At 38.5% G+C, this 9,140-nt stretch overlaps 1 pseudogene; it reads left to right on the plus strand.

Annotated features, from left to right (window-relative positions):
• Positions 1 to 592: 592 nt before the first annotated feature.
• Positions 593 to 2,470, plus strand: LOC149816210 (purine permease 1 pseudogene; annotated as a pseudogene).
• Positions 2,471 to 9,140: the final 6,670 nt, after the last annotated feature.

The raw sequence follows: 9,140 nt of genomic DNA on the forward strand, positions 1-9,140 counted from the left end.
ATCCTTGGAATCAAATACACAACGTGTATCTTCACATTCTCAAAGTCTTCTACAGTGTCAAATAGTGTCTTGTCTACATCCATATGACAAGACAAAGATTATGATCATTGTCAAAAAGATCTACTCTGTCTTCATTCAACAAATATTGTTTTTTTGTTTTCTTATGACTAAGAACAACCCTATGTGGCCCACCTCTGAAAGCTACGGACACATCCGTGCGCCAGTGGAATTTGATCTGGTGTCTTCAACTCAACACCTTCACAGCCACCCTGCTGACAATGTGCCGTGTTTTGTTTTACTCTGGACTATATTTTGAGATGATAATGGATGATGATATCAATAAAAAAATGGAGGCAAATAAAACTGAGGTGCCACCATCAATTCCCTGCGTAACTACTAGTCTGTGTTAAAATATCCGCAATTTATCAATTTTCCACCACATTTTGCGTCAGAGACAACTTGCGCTCTTTGAAATTTATAAATACTCTTCATGACAGGAATAAAAACTATCGCTTCTTTTCATGCATATTCTATTATCCACTATTTCAGAAACTGCTCTTCATCTCAAATATACCTTCATCTGAACCAAAAAATGGATGTTGAACACGGCCAATCACCCACAACAGAAGTTACTCACCGCAGAAAAATGAAGTGGCTTCTCCTTGTCAACACTCTGTGCTTAGCAGTAGGTTCTACTGCAGGTCCTCTGTTACAGAGGCTCTATTATGTGAAAGGGGGGAATCGCCGATGGTTTTCGAGTTGGCTCCAGACTGGAGGTTGGCCGGTGATGCTCGTGCTTCTTCTCATAACATACGCTCAACGGCGCCGATCAGATCAACACTCCAAAACTCCAATTTGGCTCATCACACCGAGGCTTGCCACCGCGTCCGCTTTCGTGGGGATGCTGATCGGACTTGATGACTTCATGTATTCTTTCGGGCTGTCATACTTGCCAGTTTCTACTTCATCTATGCTGGTATCTACACAGTTGGCTTTCACTGCAGTGTTTGCATTCATAATTGTGAGGCAAAGGTTCAATCCCTTCTCAGTAAATGCAGTGGTCCTGCTTACCATTGCTTCAGTAGTGTTGGGAATCCATGCTAGCAATGACAGACCAGATAACGTCTCCAATTTCAACTATTACCTGGGTTTCTTTTTAACGCTTGGAGCAGCTTTGCTGAGTGGGTTGATATTGCCACTCGTGGAGTTGATTTATAGGAGGGCCAAGCAGACTATAACATATACGCTTGTATTGGAAATGCAAATGGTGATGACCTTTACTGCCACTGTTTTTTGCACAGTCGGTATGCTGGTGAACAAAGATTTCCAGGTAAAGTATGGATCATCAGAAACTTTCCATTTGTTTTGGTTAATTTCTCAAAGAAATTAAAGACTTTCATCTCTAGGATGGGCATGAATCTATTGAATTTTCCATTCTTGTGCATATCATGAAAATCAAGACTTTGACAACCTCTAGCAGCCCAACAGAACATGCATATACAAACGTACCTATTAGAAGACATCAATACTCATAATTGATGAGTTTTTTTATCAGACTTTATACACATGATCTACATGCATTTTGTAGTAAAACAAATTTTGGATCATGTAATTCTGATGTACATGTAGTTTTTTCTAAGATCTTCAAAACAAATTGTGGCCTTGATGGACGGCCAGCACAAAAAATGCAAAAAAATGCTGAAAACAGCATTTTTTTTGCTTTTTAAGGCTTTAGCATCGCTCAAAAGCATCAGTAAAACACTTAAAGGACATGGACGTTCTTTTTAAAAACTGTTTTAACGATGCTTTTGAGTGCGCCAAAGCCTAAAAAGTGAAAAAACTCGCTTTTTATAGAATTTTTTTTTGCATTTTTTGTGCTGGGCATCCATCAAGGACGCGATGGATGGCCAGTATGATTGTGCTATCACTTTTTCACACACACACACACACACACACACACACACACACACATATATATATATATATATATATATATATATATATATATATATATATATATATATATATATATATATATATATATATATATATATATATATATATATATTGAGAGAGAGAGATGGGCCCATTATCTCCTAATCATTATTTTCTAACATGGTTTTTTGTTTTACAGGTTATCACAAGAGAGGCAAGTGAATTTGAACTTGGCGAGACCAAGTATTACACATTAATAGTGTGGACAGCAATCATATTTCAGCTTTACTTCATAGGCGCAATTGGTCTCATCTTTTGTGCTTCATCATTGTTCAGTGGCATCCTCATTTCTGTTTTACTTCCCATAACTGAAGTGCTGGCAGTGTTTTGCTATCATGAGAAGTTCAGTGGTGAGAAAGCCATTTCATTGGTCTTATCTCTTTGGGGTTTTTTCTATTATTTCTATGGAGAGCACACCCTTAACAAAAGGAAGCTACAAGTAGCAATCCAAGAAGCAGAGGTTGCCACTTTATAAAGGACTTTCTATTTCTTGATATGCACAATAAAGTATTATATGGGGACATATGCCTATGTATGTTTAATTTGTGGGAATCCTTGCTGCTCAATGTCATTACACATAGCACTAATGCAATTATTTAAAAAAATTGGCTTTCATAACAAACAAAAATCACAAATTACTTAGGCATGTTACCGTGGATGAATCATAGTGGATCACTTGTCATTTTCATTTAGAACCATGGTAGTGTTTTTTTCTAAAAGAAGAACAAAAAAGTTTATTAAAGGTAAAGAGGTATGACCCATAGGTGATAAAGAATCACCTATGAGATCCGCATTTACAGGAGAGTGATGCTTTAGATCCATAGTTGTTATAACAAGCTATTTTGGTAAATTGGCTCGGCAATTCAACAGCAATTCAATACAACCGATTGAAATTTCAGATTTAATATTTTCATGAGAACATCAATGGTACCGGGAACATGCATTGTTTCTGTGTAGCGATTTGTTCTTTTATTCGAATGTTGTCACTCAGTTCCGGTTCCAGCTTGATGCGGATCCAAAACTGAATTCAAAGGGGCGTTGAATCAGGCCAGTGCCCTATGCGTCAGCCAGCCACACGGTGTGGCTGACTCCTAACGCTGATGACACAGTTGGACGTCAAAGACAGGATGCCTATTCTGTTCGTGGATGTGTACAATGCTCAAATGGCTTGATCAAACGCGGTTTGGACTCAACGATGGGTACAAGGATCAGATCAGTCAATGCACACACAACACGTAAAGGATTTGGTGCCGATTCACGCTACAATTTGCAATCAAGGACCAATATTTCAGAAAATTAGTTACGAAAATAACAATCAAACAGATAAAGAACGAGTTTGCACACTTCGAACTACAAGTAAAATGCATGTAGAATAATAGTTGGCGCACAATGTGAACAAGGACTGAAGCAAGCACTTTTCACATTTCAATGCTAATGATTTCAGCACTACTCAATGGGTATTCGAAAATTCGAGAGTAACCTGTTCGAACAACGAATATTTCTCAATAAATTTCAAGCACCACAACAAAGCAGTGGGACGACCGCATTCCGTCGCTAACAGCCGTAGCGACGGATTAGCGACGGCGAGGTGACGGTATGCTTACGTCGCGAATTTTTCGACGCTAATTGGCGAAGGAATAAATTTGTCGTCAGGTCCGTCACTAATTCACTACAAGAAAATTGTTAATTAGCGACGGAAATTAGCGACAGATTTTTTCTGTCGCTACTTAGCGACAGATTAGCTAGAGATAGAATCTGTCGCTAATTCGCGACGGATTAGCGAGGAAACGACTATTATCGCTAATCTGTCGCTACTTAGCGACGGATTAGCGACTGCATGTTTTTGTCGCTACTTTTTATTACAAGAACACCATTTTAGCGACGGATTTAGAGAGGGAACTCTGTCGTCGCTAATCCGTCGCTAATTAGCGACGGCGTAGCGACAGAATATATTCCGTCGCTTTTTTGGTATTTTGGTTTAGCGACGGCTTCGCGACAGAATGTTTCCGTCGCTAAGCCGTCGCTAAATGTCGCGTAAATCCCTAATCCCATCCCTCTTTCTCTTTTCCCTGTTTCGCTGTATTGCTCCCTCCCGCCGCCCGTCGACTCTCGCCACCGTCCGGCCGCCACCGCTCGCCAGCCGCCGCTCCCCGTCCATCGATCGCCAGCCAGCGCTCGCCAGTTGCCGCTCCCCGTCAACCTCCCGCCACCGTCCGGCGACGCGCAGGTAATCTTCTTCTTCTTCTTCTTCTTCTTCTTCTTCTTCTTCTTCTTCTTCTTCTTCTTCTAAACGCAGGGGGTACGCCCCTTCCCTGCCGGAAACGCAGGGGGTTTAACCCCCTGTCGTGCTTTCCGACAGGGGGGGTCGACCCCCTGCCGATGCATTTTTGCGGAGCCATATGTCAAAAACAAACATGGCATTGTGAAAATGCCTAAAGGGTTGTGTCATTTTACATGTTGGACCCTTCTTTTTCGTGAAAAATGGGAGTGGTCCGATTCAGTTTCTATGGCAGACAAAATCCACAGAAAGGGTGACGCGGCACCCTATTCCGTGACAAGCAAACACCCCTTAAGGTGAGGTTGTTGACAGGAAAACTTTCTCCACCTTTGAGATGGAAAAACATTTTCATATCTTAATCAGGAAATTTGAAAAACCATAACCGGATCCTATAAGTTTTTTTTCCCGCTAAAAAAAAACTGCAATGTTTTCCTACCATTTTCCCGCTTCAAAATGTATCCTTACATCTAAATCACAAAATCACATGAAGAATACTTTCTATTTACAATAGTTGGTAAATGTTTTCCATTGCACATGCTAGCCACTGTATTGCTAAATAGCAAGCAGTGTTTCATGTGTCCTACTTTTTGCCAATGTTGGACAGAACAAGTGCAGATTCTTCATCTTTCTCAAGTACTACTGAATATGCTGCCTATGTAAATCAGTTTGAAAAAAAAAATCTTTAGTAGGAATACTATGTTGCTTATGTGTTTGTTTGAAGAAAAAAAAATTGTTATGAGATACCTACGTTGCCTATGTGATCTGTTTTGAAAAGAATTTTTGTTATGGATACCTATGCTGCCCATGTGATCTCTTTTTAAAAAAAAAAAAAGTTATTATGTGATCCCTATGTTGTCCATGTGATTAGCTTGAAAAAAAAATTGTAATATGTGTATATAAGATGTCCATATGGTTTTAAGTGTAGTTTGCATATATGTTGTCCATATGGATTTTAAGTTGAAATTTTTTTTGTAATGTATATATACAAGTTGTCCATGTTGTTCAATTTGTTAGTTTGTTAATGTCTACTGGTAGTTAGTTTTACTTCAATTTGTTTTCTTGAAATCTGGTTAGTTAGAGTATTTCAATCTATTAGTCTTTTATAATTATATTTTTCTTAGATAGATTGGTATTTAATGTTCTCACAATCAGTTAGTTAGATTAGGGCTATTTGAATTCTTTATGATAGTGGTGGTTAAACGGAGTTCACATCTTTTCTAGTAAACTAATTGATTGATTTACTATTCCTTTGCTAAGTAATTCAGATTAGAAATTGTCTATGACTTTATGTTAGTCGACTGGTTCAACATGCTATAGCTGGTTTGTTAAATTAGCATCTTCTAGTTAGATTTGGCTTAACATATATACTATTTTTCTTTTCTCTTCTTTCAATTAGTTAGAGTTGTTTTAATTTGTTTTAATTTTTTTAGTTAGTGTTTCATCTTGTTTCATGATTAGTTAGTTTGTTACTTAATTTGTTTTGTTTTTGTGCAGATTTTTCAACGGAACCAACTCGTGCTCGGCCACCTGTGGTAAGTAAATGACAAAAACAATGCAAATCGGGTAAATACCCGTGGTGAGTAAGTGATGCAAACGTATCACATGTTATTTAATTTATTGAATGCAGCACTTTATTGTTCACACACTCACTTAGTTGTTGATATCTAGGACTGCTTTGTTGGAGTTCGGAGATCATGCTGAGCATGATTTTAATGTAGAAATATGGAAGTGTTCTTATTTTTGGAGTACGGAGTCCATGCTAAGCATGGTAGTAGTTAGTGAGATATTGAAGTGTGTTTGTTGCAGGTACATGTTTGCCATTTATTTGATATGAATGATTATGATGTATTGCAATGTTTGATGTAATTGTATCCATGCTTGCATGTAGTTACTTTCAATTTGATTTTGACTTCCATGTGAAATTTTATAATAAAAGCATGCTTCAAATGATTGTATTGTGTCATTAATAGTTTGCACATGAAAATATTAAGTTATCAATGCATGCATCAAAATTCTTGTTATTGTTTGACATAGTATATTGCATGATAAATTTGATATTTTCTTCATCGTAGCATTCTGATTGTTTTTTTCTTAATTTGTTAGGATACTATTCGTAACATCATACGACAGAATGACTGCAAACCGTGAATGGATGTACCGTAGGATAGTGGACAATGAGTTATCGCATGAATATATGGATGGTGTCGATAGTTTTATTGAATTTGCAATGGCGAGTGTCAGTACGGTAGATCCCACAAGTCGGATTAGGTGTCCCTGCAAGATTTGTAAGAATAATCGATTTGTAGAACTTCATGGCGTTAGACATCACCTATACAGGAAGGGTTTTGTGAGTGATTATCAGAACTGGATGTTTCATGGAGAAGAATTTAGAAACGATTTTGATGCACGGGTGAATGTGGTGTACGATAATCCATATACGAATTTGATATTTGATGCTGCAGGAACAGAACTGGGTTCTGCTATGAGTTCTAGTGATGTAAGAACCGCCGTAGATGAAGAATCACCAAACGATGCAGCTAGTAGATTTTATGACTTACTTAAAGATGCTGATGAGCCACTTTGGAACGGTTGTGAGAGTCACACTCTCTTGTCTGCAGTTCTTCAACTAATGAATTTGAAGTTCGAGTATAATTTGAGTCAATCATGTTTTGACCGTTTGTGCATGATTGTGAAGAGTATGTTGCCTAAAGATGAGAAATTGCCACAAAATTTCTATCGTGCGAAAGTTATGGTCAACGCTCTAGGTATGGGTTACAAAAAGATTGATGCTTGTCCAAATCACTGCATGTTGTATTTCAAGGAGCAGGAAAACGACATATCATGCCCGTCATGTGGGCATCCTCGGTTCAAGCCAAAGACAAGAGGCAATGGTAGCACGAGATCAAAGGAAGTTTCATATAAGTCGCTTCGCTACTTTCCTATCACTCCTAGATTGCAGCGATTGTATATGTCTTCAAAGACAGCTAAACACATGAGATGGCATGCAAATAAAGTTCGACACGATGAAAACAAGATCACGCATCCTGTTGACGCTGAAGCTTGGAAGCACTTTGATCGTACTCATCAGAACTTCGCAATGGAAGTGCGAAATGTTAGACTCGATCTATGTACAGATGGATTTAATCCATTTGGGGGTAGATCAACTCCATACTCATGCTGGCCAGTATTTGTAACTCCATACAACCTTCCACCAAGCTTGTGTATGAAACATCTGAATCTTTTCTTGTCTCTGTTGATCCCTGGTCCGACCTCACCTGGCCAAAATCTTGATGTATATCTAAGGCCATTGATTGATGAATTAAAAGTACTGTGGGATGACGGTGTTACCACGTATGATGCCCACAAAAAACAAAATTTCAACATGAAGGCCGCTGTTCTATGGACAATCAGTGACTTCCCTGCATATGGTATGTTATCTGGTTGGAGCACACATGGGAGGTTGGCTTGTCCGTACTACATGGAGGATTCCAAAGCTTTTAGATTGAGGCATGGAAGGAAGCCTTGCTGGTTTGATTGCCATCGTCGATTTCTACCCAACGATCATCCGTTCCGACGTCAAAAGAATGCATTTACAACAGGCACAACTGAAACAGAAGGTCCATCCTCAAGATTGTCTGGCATAGAGATTTTAAGAGGATTGCGATACTTTCCAGATGTATTAACAGATGCCCGCAGTCCTACACCCTTCCGTGGATTTGAGAAGGAACACAATTGGACGAAAAAATCTATTTTTTGGGAACTACCGTATTGGTCGACCCTATTGATACGACATAATTTGGATGTGATGCATGTAGAGAAAAATGTGTTTGATAATGTGTTCAATACAGTAATGAATATTAAAAAAAAAATGAAGGATAATCCAAAGGCCCGTATGGATTTAAAATTAATATGTAAAAGACCAGAATTAGAACTCAAAGAGTATAATGGCAAAGTACTGAAACCAAAGGCGAAGTACGTGCTCGGACCTGATCAAATAAAACATGTATGTCAATGGTTGAGACAACTGAGATTTCCAGATGGATATGTCTCTAACATTGCTCGGGCTGTGAAGATTGACGATGGACAGTTATATGGGTTGAAGAGCCATGATTGTCATATCTTTATGCAACGATTGATACCCCTAGCATTCCATGATATGTTAGACAAACCTATATGGGGGGTATTGTCTGAGTTGAGCGGATTTTTCAGAACATTGTGCGCATCGGAGGTCATTGTATCAGATGTAAAGAATCTCGAGGACTCTGTCATCACCACTGTTTGTCTGTTAGAAAAGATATTTCCGCCAGCATTTTTCGATGTTATGGAACATTTGATCATACATCTGCCATATGAACTAAGGGTTGGTGGCCCTGTGCAATATCGATGGATGTACCCATTTGAAAGGTATATGTTTTTTTATATTTGTCTCTTTAATGACAGATATTTAAAATTTGAAATATATATTCTTGTCAGATGCATGTTCAACCTAAAAAAAAAGGTTCGTAATAAAGCAAGAGTAGAAGGCTCTATTTGTGAGGCGTACACTTTAGAAGAGATTTCAAATTTCTCATCTATGTACTTCGAACCTCATATTCCAACACGTTACACATGCCCGCCCCGTAACGATGATGGAGAACAAGTAACTGTAGCTGACAAGCTGTCGATATTTCAACCACTTGGGCATGCATTTGGTAGTTGCCGATCAAGGCTATTGACAGATCGAGAGCAAGATGCAGCACACATCTATATTCTTTTTAATTGCTCAGCGATCGACCCATACATCGAGTAAGTATATGTATATGCAACTCAATTATAAATCCTTTTATGTTCTATATGTGGATACATGACTCGGTAATATAAGTATTTG

The sequence above is a fragment of the Nuphar pumila genome, chromosome 14, assembly GCF_984573655.1.
Source record: "Nuphar pumila chromosome 14, dmNupPumi1.hap1.1, whole genome shotgun sequence".
NCBI lineage: Eukaryota > Viridiplantae > Streptophyta > Magnoliopsida > Nymphaeales > Nymphaeaceae > Nuphar > Nuphar pumila.